We start from the raw sequence: 14,683 nt of genomic DNA, 5'->3' as shown, positions 1-14,683 counted from the left end.
TTTCTCAAGTTACGCTGATGATTCTGTGCTATTTCATTTGGCCCCTAAACAGCAAACATTAATAGGGGTCGGGACTTGGGTTATAGACTGTGACAGTGTGGACGCCAGCATCCCATTCAGCAATCACACTCCCAGTGGCGTTCTCAGCTGCATTAGACTCCAATCAATCGCAATAAACTGTCCATCCTAATGGCACTTCACGACTTTACGTGATATTTTATCGTTCGGCTTTTCTAAACAGAGCTTCTTATGGTAACTTCAAACTCTAAAGGGAGACACAGCGAGAAGTTGATCTTGTACTGAATAAGAGGCCCAAAGTCTATGAGATTTGTTTTGCTTTTCTGGAAGCTTTGTTATCACAGCACAGATCTTTGGGCAAAGACTTCCACTTGGTTCTGAATAGCAAAAATCCATGAGTCATTCTGAGTAATACTAGGTGGTGTTTATGCTTTGGCCTCTTTGCCGTATCCTGTAGGTTGGCAGAAATCGGGCCAATGGAATAATTGCTATCATGTACTCCCCTTTCTTAATATCTGCACTGAATCTTTGTTGCTTGGTGCTTCAGTGTGCAACCCAGCATCCTTTCATGCCAAGCCTGGTGATTACTTTAGGTCCCTGAGCTACAGGCATAATTGTCTCCCATGAAGTGACTGGGGACTCTTGAGAGGAAGGAGGAAGGTGGAGAGAAGAACACTAGATGAAGAATTAAGGTACTTCTTTGAAAATGTAAGTACGGGGTGGGGAGGCAAAAGAACGCTCTTTTACCAAGTGTGCAGAGGCTCAGGGTCCTGACATTTAAGCCCTAAGATTGACCAAAGGTATGGCCAAAATTTACCAATTAAAGACCTACATACACCTTTAGTCATGGCACAGGGAAGCTATGTCAAATACACAGAAATACCGTGTTATTTAAATTTAGATATTATTGTTTTACTTCAAATTCATATTTGTCAATCAGTTAATTCATGACTCGTCATACTTTTCAGGCAAGAGCTGATTTCCAGACACCCTCAAAGATCACACCCTCTAACAACTGTGAACAATTATACTATTTTTACCATATCTGTAAGGCACACTGCTCAATCCACAAAATTACATTCTTAACTAAATGAAAATGAGGAGAGTAAGGTAGAGTTAACTTAGTAACAGATGAACATCAGAATGCACCAGAGATAAAGAAAAAAAAAAAATCAGGCGAAAATTAAATAAATGATGAAATATTAGGTCAGTATGATTTCATGATCATTGCAGAAAAGTAAATAAAAATTATTTGATTATTTACATTTCTGGCTTGCTTTAGTAGTGTGTCATCTAAGACCAGGTCTGTTTATAGAAAACATCACTTTTGTAAAAACATGTTTGTAGTGAAAAATAAAATCCACGAGAAAGGATTTCATTGCAAAATAAACTTATACATTCATTACCGTTGGCAGCGTTCCCTACAATAGCTTCATGTTTCTCAGACACAACAACATGGTGCCTCTTTTTAAAAAAAGAATTATTTTTCTTTTAACAAGTCACTTAATACATTTATCTTCCAAGGCATCAGGAAGAAAAAAAATCTGGGACGAATCAGTTTCTATTTTACTACAGGGTAATTGATTACTATGCTAAGTGTCACCTATTTTTTTTTTCCAGTAAAACAACTAAAAATAGAATTGTCTCTCAAACATTGACATACGTGATCAGGCTAATACACTACTCTGTGCACTCCTTCTTCTGAAATAAGTTACTACAAGCCAAAATACAATCTGTGGACAGCCAGCAGATCGGACATGTGACTGTGGGGCGCCCGGGTAAGTAGGGCTTTTGCGTTAGGATGTACATTGCATCCATAAAGCCTTCCTTTCAGAAATGCGATTAGCTTTTTTATGAACTGGTAAATATAGTATATAGAACACCCAGGGGATTTCTGTACAGCCACATTTATTCCCTCATGTCTCTGGGAATCATAAATGGTGGTCTTCCTCTAAAATAGATTAGGACAAATTACATTAGTACATGATTGTGAATCTGATTAAGGTGGAACCCAGTTTGGTTTCTTTTACCCCTTTGGGATGACCATGTATTCCTATAACAACCAGAAGACGAAAAGCCTTTGGCAAGATGCTTCAAAGGCATGTTCTCATAAAGCACATAAAAAAAGAATTTTCATGCTTATTCAAAAATTGGTCCGTACCTTTAGCTTCTGTGTCTAGCCAAGACAAAGCTTGAAGCACAAGCTTCTCTAGCATAGAGCACATCTCAGATACCGATTCGAGGTATCAATGAAAGATTATAGAAAATAAATTTCCATGCATAATTTCTTCTAGAAGAGGAGAGATTGGTTGAAAGGATTTTCCATTGACTAGAAATCTTTAGGAAAGAAAGAAAAATGACTTTATCAATGGTGGTAACACTATGGCAATTGAGCATCTTCACACTATGTGAAATAAAGAGTCGATCATAAGATAATGCATCTAACCTCTTACGAAACAGACAGGTAACAAATATTTGACATTGACTAGAACTTGGAAGATAGAGGGTGAACTTGAGCCAGTTTGACTTTAGTGTTTGTCACTGGCCATCAAAGATAATGAGTGAGGTAGACGTGCAGATGCATGGCCCATCTGTAGGGAGTGTGGCAGCAGATGGCCTCCACTGACCACTCCTTCATGGTGTGCCTCAGCTTCAAAACGCTGCTCTTCCCAAGGCAGCCCAAGTCCTATAACCAAGTAGGATGGAGGTAGAATGGCTGAGCCATTTTGGCCCAATACGGGGCACTCTGCCAGTCAATACTCTAGATCTTCCCGCCTAGCTGGCAGACATGCCATGACTCCCTCACTATTGAGCTTTTCTTGTAGGCAGGACTGCTTCCTTCCCCTTAACTTTACAGATGCTCATCCTTAATAAACATCTAACACTTCAAACTCTCAGGGTCTGCTTCCAGAGATCCCACCTTGCAATAATGAGTAGTACAAAAGCCTATACAGCAACACAGAAAAAATTAGGAGAAAAATTTAGGTTAGAAACTAGCGTATAGATTTGTAGCTATGAATGAAGTTAGAATAAGAATAAGAAGGCAAGATGGACAGATAGAAAGATCTGTGCCAGGCTGGTGGCTGATTTTCTGAAGTTATATTACTGTTTATGCATTCAATAATGCTTTTTTAAAAATGACATTCTAAAGATTTCCGTAATAGTCTAAGCCATGAAGAATTGCAAAGGAATGAATAAATGTATATTTCCTCTATTTCAAAAATTAATAGACTTTATCTGAAATTTATAAAGTGGAAGTAGAACTATATTCCTAATAAATTGATCATTTGTTTCCTGAACTTTAGTGTTTTTAATCTGGCACCTGAAAGGAAAGGCTAGATTTTTAAATAAGATTAATTAATGATGGGGCTCATGTGATAAGGACTCCAGTCAAAGATGAAACAAAGTGCTACGACAAAAGTTGAGGCAAGAGAATGCCCTAAGGAATTCTAGAACATATTAATGGGTTCTATTAAGGTTTTAAAAATAGGATTTATAATAAACTGGACCAGATTTTATGGTTATATTCTCTTTAATGCATTCAGAAATTCCTCTATATGCTTTCCGAAAGTTTAATCCCATAGTTTGAGATTCATGATAAAACAAAGATAAAGCAAGAGCAGATATTTCTGAAAGGGTGGTTGTGGCTGCTTTTTATTTTCTGTGTGCTTCCAGTAGTTCTGCTTTCACTGTGTACCTAGGAGAACATGTAATAACAGCATCCTGTTTGCAAATATCTTAGTCACATTATTAAGGTTAGTTTTCTATCCAAAAATCAACCAACACTTTTGTGTCTTATTTCAAAGATATTTTTAGAGAGGCAAGATTCCTCTTTCCCTTTTTTCTCTTTTACTAGCAGCCTCTGTGCAAATGCCTTATAGCTTTACGAAATTATCCTATTTATTAGGGTTTCTTCTTTCTTCTTCATCTGAGTAGAAACATCAGGCACAGAAGGCATATTTCCTAAATTTAGCAGTTTATGAGGAGATGATAATAAACAGAAAATCATGCAGAAAGTAGGTAGTATTCACGGATTAGATGTGTTGAAATATTGATTTGCTTCTCATTCTATGAGCTCAACCCACAATTATCAACATAGTCACCAGAGCCTACAGTATTTAAAGAGGTATTCCGCTACCTCTGCACTATTGCATACCTGGACCTACGTATTTAGAATCATTTAAGCAAGTACCCACCGTTGATGGTTGACAAGATGAACGTTAATGATCCTAGCGCACTTTAACATGTGAACAAGCCTCTTGAGTCTATGAAATACATACTCATGCACTAAGGGAGAAATGCTGTTAAGGTGCTAACAGCTATATTTTTGTTTCAGTATTAAAAAAAAAAAAACTTTGAGAGGAAAAATGTCCATTAAATACAAAATTACTTAGACCCATGAAATTCCTAAGACAAAGGACAGTTCAGTTATTTTTACTGTATATTTCAGTGTGTCACAGTTTCTCATCATTTAATTTCATTCCTCTTTATTCTGTTTTAGAAAGATATATTTCAATTTTATGCAAGTTTATTCATGCTGGTATTAATTTGTGACCAATGATTTTCCTAAGAGGAGCATTTATGTATGCATTTAATGAGCTCATTCAAGTTGCAGTTGTGAGTGCAAATGAGGATGACAGCAAAGAAATATGAAATCTTCACAACAGTTCACCGGAAATCAACAGTTTACTGGTTGACACCTCTGCTTTTTTTCCTGAATAGTATAATGAAGGCTTAAGTGCAAATATCCATGCCTAGTATCTTGAGGCCTTTCTTTTCCTTAGAAATAATGCCTCTTGAATAATTAAAAGACAAGGACACAGAACAAGGGGAAAAAGGTAATTTGAGATAAGTAGAACATGGATAGAACAAAGCTAGTTCTCCTTTGGTACTTCCTTTTCCAAAATTTCAGCAAACATTGAAAAAATTTTTTTCCAAAGATGGGAGCATGATGAAATAAACGCATCTCTTTTATAGTGGAACAATGAAGCAGAGGCTTGCATATGAGATCTCACAATAATGAAAAACGAAATACAAGCCAAAAGGCTTTACCAAACTGCACAAAGTTCAGTAGAATCTAGGGTCCATGTGTGATGGGCAATCAATGATATGGAGGGAATTCTGTTTCTCCTATAGAGTAAATTTTGTTTGCTTCCTATGTCATGTATTTGTTTATTCAAGTAATGTAATTTATACATTTAATCCCATATATAATTGTATACTCAGATTACATATACAACTTAATTAATGTGTCTTTAACACATGCAGCTATTTTCTGGGACTTAGAAGACAGAGTACCAGAACATGCTTGTCTCCCTTGTTTTGGCTGAGGGAGTTTTCTTGTGGTTATTCTCTTATTTCTAGCCAGGATCCTTCATCATCACCTTACAAATATATGTTCCACAGATTTCTAGACTCAGGTTTCTTATCTTTTCACACACATGTTTTTCCTTGAAAATCTTACTTTTCTATAGCTTAAAATAGTGCCTTTCAATTCTAAGCCTCGAACTCCTTCTTCTCAGACCCAAGCCCATACATTCAACTTCCTGGATCTCTCCATGTGAAAGTCTCAGCACAGATTCAACATGGGGGAGCTAAACTGATCTCCACCCCCACCCTGTGCCCTGCCATCAAATTCTTTTCACCCCTGCCATTGAGCTGCATAAACATCCTTCAAGATGCCCAAGGAAGAACACTAGCAGGCATCTGTCTTGATTTACTCTCCCTTAAAACCCAGATTCCATCTGTGATAAACTCATGTGGATTCAATCTTCCTAATCTCTCTCCGACCTGTCCTCCTTCAGCATCCCTATGGCCACTGGATTATGCAACAACCTCCTGACTATTCTTCAGTGCCATCCCTGTCTCCAATCTTTCTCCACACTTGGTCTAAAATGATTTTTTCTTTTGATTTTGCTACTTAGAACTTTTAAATACGAGAGTTGTTTTGTCTCTCCTTTTTTTTGTTTAGGAATCCCTAAACCTTAGCTTAGCATGCATGATCTTTTGTGATCTGAGCCCCGCCTATATATTCAACATTAATTCCTTTCACTGCCTTTCAATTTCTTCTCCTTGCAGGGATACAAGGACGTGCTAGATAGCACTGCAGTTCTGACTGACATCCCCAAATAGCCCACTTCCTACTTATCCTTCAAAATCCGTTTATGTCTGATCTCCTTCATGGATCTTTCACTCACCTCCAGAGTTGGCCGCTCTGCTCTGTGGCATTGCAGCACACTGTGCCTGCCTTTCTTCCAGCATCTGCCCATCTTTCCTAGGATGGTTTACTTACCAGCTTCCTCACGTGGACTTCTATGAGCTCTATGGAAAAGGGATTGTGTCATTTTCTTTTCTGAATATACAGCACCTAACATCGTGACAAGTACATACTGATCTATAATAGATATTTCAATAAAGCTATTCTCTTTTCCATAGAACACAGCTATGTATCTTAAGGAGGTAACAATGTGTAAAAATATGAATAACTCAAATGAGATGTAAAGAAGTATGATCACAGTGTACGTCCAAGAGCTTTACTACCCTTACATAAAAACACAACCCAAAGACATTTATTTAGGAAAAAAAGTTATTTTTAAAAAATCAAAAGTGCTTTAGGACAAGAGGCTTTCTTTCTATTCATGAAGTGGATGAATAATTTAGGCGTGACATAAGGACACAGGGAAAATGGTGTGGAATGGGGAGCTGCTGTGTATATTGAAGAAGGTGGCAAAGGGGTTTCAATTCATAAAACACAGATGAACCCAAGAGAAAGCTATGAGGTGAATATATTTTTACCCATTTATTCTAATCTAGTTGCCTTAAAGCTATGTTAAACAGACAATCAATCTTTTCAGGTACAGTTCCAATTTCAAGTATGTTTTTTAAATCAATATTTTTAGGTTCAGAAAACGCAATCATTTACTTTAGATTCTTTAAGTGATACACACACATTTTCCATAATGTTCTTTTAATAGTCTTCGGTAAAGAATATCATATTATACTGATAATTTTACTAATGACTTAATTGTAACTATGACTTCATGGAAGAGGAGATATAAATTGAAGCATTTATAAGTACAACAAGAATCTTTTCAATAACCTAATTGGAGATAAGTTATTGCACTTTAATATTCTTCAATCTGTTCATCACTATTGAAAACTCAGATCTATAGCATTTGAAAGCATATTTTGTCCTTTGAAGTACTTATAATTTTTTGTTGAAAATAATTTCAAAGTTTGCCATTCTAAAATTTTGAGAGAAAATTATCTTACTAAATTTAATAAAAATGTTGGACTTAAGTATTAATTGACCTTGAACTTGTGGGAATTTATAAATATAACTATCAGGCTGATATATTGCTTCATTTCAGAGTAAAGACTGAATGTTTTATTTACCTGAAACATTCCATTAGACTCATTGAAATTCTTTTTTCAACATTCAAATGGTAGCTGTTCATGCCTATCTACTACTTGCCCTATTTCTCAAAAACAACCAAAGACATACACATATTCAATAAGAAGGAAGAAAGCCATTTCAAATATTATGCTTTCTTAAAGATCCCAGTGGATGTGCTGGCAAATCAGCTTTTGCTATTATATCTATAGAAAAAGGGAACAATCGTTAGTATTCGTGAATTGCTTCACTAGTTTGTGTGTTGCTGTGACACCAAGTATGTAATGACTCTGAGTCTCAATTCATTGGCCATAATGTGGGAAAATACAAAAACAAATGGAAAGTGATTTCTCAAGCCGTTCTGTCATGGCAGTTCCTTTTGGTATGATTTAGGAAACTACAGGCAGTAGAAAAGCCTCCCTTTTAAATGTCAAATACAAGATTCATTTCTGTACTGCTTTAATCCAAATGTCAAAGTTCTGAGCTGAACCATCAATCTCACCAGAACTTTCCCAGCTTTACGCATCAAAACTGCTGTCCTATAAGGGAGAAATCCCGATTTCTGGGAATACCCAGTATTCAATTTGCATGATGCTGAGAAATGCACCCATCAAGGAGCAGAATATGTGCAATGTCTTGTGTGCATACGGCCACTCAACAGTGGGGTTAGCCGGTGGTATAATCTTACCATAAGAATGACTAGACTAAATTAAGAGCATTTCCTTCTAGAAGTGAAAGATAGTTCTTTTTCTCAGGGATTTCTCTCCTTTCTTATTTATTTTCCTACTCCTTGTTTCCTCAAAATAGAACTAAGTTCTTTTCTCCTCTTCCTAAAGCCATTTATGCTTGTCAAGGTAAAGTGACCAAGGTTTGCTCTTCACAATTTAAATGTCCCCATGGAGTCCAAAAGGCATGTAGAATTGTAGTCCACATGGAGATGGATAGTGAATCCCATGGGGATCAGAAAATAAATATAGGAGAGATCTGAATTAAAAAAAAAAAAAAACACAGACAACAAACAAAGTAAACAAAGGTGTGAATAATATACTAAAATATCCAAATGACTTTTATTTGTTGTGTTTTTTCCAATTCTGGTTAACATTGGAAGCATGTCACAGTATTCTGAAAATAGACTATCCCTTTGGATTCATGGAGACCTAGGAGGTAATCCTCCACCTACTCATTAAATTATTCAGTCCCAGAGCAGAATACAGGGCTCAGGTCTACTCTGCCCAGCTGAGAAGATGTATTAGGTGACTTCAGAGAGACAAGGAAAGTGACTAAAGGTTTAGGACTCAACGGATAAATGCCATTGGAATACAGACTCTGGGGAACAGTGATGTTCTCCGTGGCTGAGGGATTCTTTCAAAGATAATTTGTTTTAGGTGTTTATATTGAGAAACTTTTTCTTAACATATATATCTATAGTGAAAAGTGTTCTGTGATCATGACTGTATGGAAGAACCATTTAAATAGGAATTAATAAATTTGAAAAGAAAAGTAAGCTGTAATCTTCGGTTTTACTATATGAAGAAATCACCTACAGGATAACTATATCTCCATTTTCCTGAAACACATGGAAGACATTAAGGAAACTGTTTCGATTGAGTATTGCCAAAAATAAAAAAGTATACAAATATTCTGAAATTCACTCTCTCTGGATATTTTGAGTATTCATCAAAGGAGCAATTTGCTTTTAGTGGGTATGTGGGAGTGTACATAATAGATACCTGACACATAAACAAGCATCCCCTCTTCAGTATCTTTCTTTTCCTCTTAATATGCAATGTGGATTTCAGCTCTGTGGACACAAAGGAGCTGGTGTAGTATTAGAGGTTAAGAACTGAACAAGTTATTTTTCACTGAAGCTGCTTGGAGAATGCTTGGCACCAAAGAGAGAGGATGGGTATGCTTCACTAAGGAGGCTGCAAGGTGAGAGAACTGCACTGAGCCCCACAGAAATTCACAGGTATCCAAGTCTCAAGACTTTGAGAATGCAGATGCTTTGGTATTACGGGGATGGCTCCACTCATTAGACTCTAAGCTTTGTGATATCAGAGCCTGTTTGTTCTGCTCGTGATGGCATCTGCTCATGGCAGATAACACCTCACGTAGATCTGACACTCAACACATATTTGCTGAATTAAGTAATGAAATCATCAATGATGAGGCAAAGTATCTGGTCTATTTCTACAGCTTGAAGAAAGAAATATGCAACAATGGTTTTCTCTTAACTTTTCATGGAGGTTATGATAATGGGGGGGGGGGTGGATAGCTATACCAGTCAGTGGTACCTGATGAAAATGAAGAAGTGTTCTCAAAGAGGATGCTATTATCTGTTTCTGCACATAAAACGCTTCTATGGGGATTTTCTCCCCACACCAATCAATTCACCAACTCTCTGGATATCAGTTGTGTATCCTACAATCCAGTTCAATTCTGAAACTAACTACCAAGAATTAGTGCAGACCTCATAGGATAAGGGCTCAGTCCCTACTTCAAAAAACCAGGCCCTCCATACTTCTGACCTACCACTTATAAATCAAGGGTTCCCATGACCCTCTCCTGGGGCTTGATAATTTGCTAAAACAGCTCACAAAACTTAGGAAAACCATTCACTTACATCTACTGGTTTATTATAAAGGATCTAAGTCAGGAAAAGCAAAGTGAAAGGGATGCATGCTGCAAGGTGTGGGGGAAGGACAAGGGTGGGAGCTTCCATGCTTTCTGGCCTCACCACTCTCCAAGCACCTTGATGTGTTTACCAACTTGGAAGTTCTCTGAACCTTATAGTTGAGGGTTTTTAAGGAGGTTTAGGGGCTTCTTTATGCAGACATGATTGATTAAATAATTGGCCCTCAGTGATTAGCTCAGTCTCCAGCACCTCTCAACTCCCCAGAGGTCAGGGCTGGGACTGAAAATTTCAATCCCCCAATCTGGTGATCAGCCCCCATCCTGAAGGTATCCAGGGACCCCCAGACACCAGTCACCTCACTAGCATACAGAAAGACACTATTATCCGTCCAGAGAGTCCCAATGTCTTAGAAGCTCTTGTGTGCGGAACTGAGAACTAAGACCAACTTTATAACCAAAGATGCTCCTATCATTCAGGAAATTATGAAACTGGGGATAAAGACCAAATACATATTTCTTATTACATCACAATATCACAGATGTGAATTTTGATATATTACTACTGGTGTGAGAAATAGGCAGTGATAAATAGTCTTGAATAGTAATGTGGGAAGCCCAGTAGGGTTCCCACAATTAAGGTCAAGTAGCATTGAATTGTGATAAAAACCTGGTAAGGAACTCCACGGTCTTTCTGAAGTTGTGTCAAAACTCCTGGTGTGGACAAAAATCTAATTTTCCATTGCAGTGAGTAATCAAAGAGCATCATCAGTGGAAAGGCACTCTTGGAAATCCAGGGCACCAAGAAGACATGGTATAATTAATCCATATTTTTGGGGGGATCAAGACCTAGCTCCATCAAGGGTCTTTACAGGCCAGCTTTAGGATGGGGACATTTGTTATTATATTCATTTATTTAAAAAATTGGTTCAACATAGTCATTCATGTATATTCCTGGTGTGTGTCTACCAGAAGTTCTCATTTTTTTTTTTTTTAATTTTGTGGCACATTTTTGAATATTAGGATTTCTGGTGGCACATTTGAGGGAACTAATTTAAAACATTATATAAGTTAATAATTAAAGTTCAATTACTACTGTAGTATAAAATTGTCTTAGGGTAATTTTAAAAGCAACCATGTTTTTAAAATTTTACTTGTTTTTCCAAATACCGAATTGCTCTTTGAGTAGAACCACTGGCTGTTTCCTTTTCACTTTTTAATATATTCAAGTGGTAAAATTCCTGCATGAAAGTTAGTAATCTCTTTTCTCCATTATGACTGTTGATGTTGAACTATAACCTTTGTATTTTAGTCTCCACCATACCATGTTCATGTGGTAACATTATGTACTTTCACTACAGTAGAAATACATTTTACAACTTTCTCAAAACAGAGGCATGAATATGCGTTTTGCAGTTCTGGTTCTATATTTGTTAGCAGACCCAAGGGAAAACTACTGATCATCATTTTTAAAACTTCAAAAATTTTCCAAGCTTTTGAATGCATAATTATTATGCCTGATATATGACAGAATTTAAGAACTGAAAGGATCTAAGAAATCATCGAGTCCAGGCATCTCAGACTTGGCTAAGAAACGACTAGGGAGCTTCTTTTAATACAGATTCTGAGGCCCTATTTCCAGAGTATTTATTTGTGTGCCTGGATAATGGTAAAAGATATCTGTATGTCCATGTATCTATACCTATAACCTGCATATATCTCTATCTATCATCTATCTATCTACTATCTATCTATCTATCTATCTATCTATCTATCTATCTATCATCTATCGATTGATCTATCAACACAGCTAACAAGACTGTACTGTGAACAAAAGTTACAAATTAAATCATTCTATACTGGCTGCGTAGCTGAGTACATTAGTTTGCATTAACACTCTCAGACCCTATACTCTTACAGGGACACGTGCTTATACAACTCACTCTGTCAAATTCTAGAAAGAAATCCCGCAGTAAGGACCTGAGATGTGTTCATATTCTCTCTTAGATGAAAAGCGTTAGTTTCTGTGTCTTATCCTCCTTCCTGCATTGACTAGCCCCTTAGTGTGCAGAATGGCTGAGTGGCTGATGTGTTTTACTTCTCCATGTAACTGGTCAGCACTGAGCGTGGTTCTGGCCAATAATAGGTGCTGAATGAATATTTGTTGAATGCAATCAGAAGTAAAGCAGGGGCAACGAGAAAAGAGTATGGAAGTGTAAACGTCTTCCCAATTTCCGTTATTTGGGGACTAAGGATTGGGTTTCTCGATGTCTTGCGCTTCCTGCGCCTAACTCACCTCACTGCTCATTAGCACCTCCACCAGGCCAGGGGGTGGACAGGTGCTAATAAAGTGACCATAAGGGATAATACGCACATTAGATGTGCTGGTTTGGTAGGCAGGTAGTTTGCGATTCTTGATTAACAGGAGGCTTTGGGATTACCTAGGAATTTTCACTGTTGTGCAACCTCCTCTCGGTGAACATATACAATCAAGGGTATAGACTTGGTCTACAAGTCTTCGGAATAAAAGTCAGCATTCACTGGCTGTCCAGCCACCTGAGCTGTGATGGGTGCTGGAGCATCAGAGAAAATAGATTCAGAAGAGCTTGGCAGGCTGAAAGGCCTTGAAGCAAAATTTGTAATCTGATTGGCAAGCAGTTTAATAAAGCAGAAGTGGAGTTATGTGTGTGTTTCTAGACGATACTACAGTAGAATCCTGGTGTCAGCATTTTGTACAGCTGCCGTCTGTTAATTGTGCAAGCAGGAGGACATCCTGAAGGGTCAATATTGTAATTTAAATGGAGATAAAAACTTAGATAAGGACCCCTGCATCAGCAAAAGCGGAATAAGTGAAACTTGGAATGTGAGGTTCACCTAGTGGTGTGTTTTGTATCTCATACTGACTATGGGAATCTGAGGGGAATAGGTTGAAGAAAGCAAATAAGTCAATGAGAGGCCAAATCCAACTTAAAAACACTTGTTGGGCAAAACTAATGAAACAAAAAGACAAAATTGAGAACTGGAGGTTATCTAAGAAATCATCAAGCCCAGAGCTTCTCAGACTTGGCTAAGCATAAGAAGCACTCGGGGTGCTCTTTTAAATGTGGATCCCTGAGCCCTATCCCCAGAGTTTGCATTTAGTATGTCTGGATAATAGAAAGAGATGTTTGTGTGTCTATGTTTATGTCATTATTATCTGTAGATACATAGATGATAAAGAGATAAATAGAAAATATAATCTCTCTATAGCTATCTATCCATCCATCTATGTGTCTACTTATCTGTATTCATAAAACTCTCCTGGAAACACTGATGTACTGACAGTTTGGGACATCACTGATTAATTTGATTAAAATTGATTAAAACAACTAAACTTCATAAAGATTATGTTACAGTCAAGTTATTGCTGAACTATGACAAGGAGACCTAAAATTCTTGATTCTCAGGGTGGCATCTCTCTTTCTCTGCCATGAATCAAACGGGGATAGAGATGTGAATGAAAAACTAAGCAGATACTCAAGTGAGAATAAGGTGAAATTCAGAAAACAGAAACAATCAAAACTTTTTTCAGTAAGAGAGTCATATGAAAATTATTTGAAGACAAACTTTTAAAAATGTTTTAATTCCAAAGGCATCCAGTGCACAGAATGAAGAGAAGTAGCATGTGAGAAAGCTGAATTTTTACTCAGATTCCGTAAAGTGGCAGATGATCTTGTGAACTCATCACATTCTTACTGAAACCTCAGCTCTGCTGAACCAGAGACAAGTTTTGTTTTTTCCCCAAATATCTCAGGCACAAATGACCAGGTTTATAGTAACTGGAAGTCATAAAAGCCATAAATATAACCCAGGATCCCAATTTATTAGTTTGAAATGAAAAGAGAACAAACTAACAGACTAGTAGAGAACATTTCTTGTAATCAATCACATTGGCTTTTCATAAGCAGTAAATTGCTCAGTGAGTGTAATATTAAAAAAAAAAAGACAGAGCTGAGTAGTATTCCATCATATCTACATGTACCACATCTTTACCCATTCGTCTGTTGATGGACACTTAGGTTACTTCCATTTCTTGGCAATTGTAAACAATGCTGCTATGAACACTGGGGTGCATGTTATCTTTTCAAATTAGTGTTTTGCTTTCTTTTTTTCCAGATATAAATCCAGGAGTGGGATTGCTGGGTCATACGGTAGTTCTATTTTTCCCATTTGCAACAACATGGATGGACCTGGAGGGTATTATGCTAAGAGAAATAAGCCAAACAGAGAAAGACAAATACTGCATGATATCTCTTATATGTAGAATCTAAAAAAATACAATAAACTAGTGAATGTAACATAAAATAAGGAGACTCACAGATATAGAGAACAGACTGGTGGTTACCAGTGGGGAGAGGGAAGGGGGAGGGGCAAGGAGGGGTAGGGATTAGGAGGCACAAACAATTAGGTATAAAATAAGCAACAAAGATATATCGTACAACATGGGGAATATGTCAATATTTTATAATAACCATCAACAGAGTATAACCTTTAAAAATTGTAAATTATACATTGTACACCTGTAACTTATATACTATTATACACCACCTATACGTCAATTAAAAAAAAAGAGAGAGAGAAAATTAAACCCTATCAAATTAT

General features: G+C 37.0%; 1 long non-coding RNA gene across 7 annotated transcripts in view; it reads left to right on the top strand.

The window, feature by feature from the left end:
* The first annotated feature begins 565 nt into the window (after positions 1-565).
* The window catches only part of LOC130831327 (uncharacterized), a 142,681-nt gene continuing 128,563 nt past the window's right edge, over positions 566-14,683 (top strand). For all 7 annotated transcript variants that reach the window (XR_009048038.1, XR_009048034.1, XR_009048033.1 and 4 more), the window contains exons 1-2: positions 566-726; positions 1,639-1,796. This is a non-coding gene — a long non-coding RNA (uncharacterized LOC130831327). The remainder of the gene's footprint in view (positions 727-1,638; positions 1,797-14,683) is intronic.

Source organism: Hippopotamus amphibius, chromosome 11 (assembly GCF_030028045.1).
Source record: "Hippopotamus amphibius kiboko isolate mHipAmp2 chromosome 11, mHipAmp2.hap2, whole genome shotgun sequence".
NCBI lineage: Eukaryota > Metazoa > Chordata > Mammalia > Artiodactyla > Hippopotamidae > Hippopotamus > Hippopotamus amphibius.
Note: the sequence above shows the minus strand (reverse complement) of the source record. Positions and strands in the feature narration are given on the sequence as shown.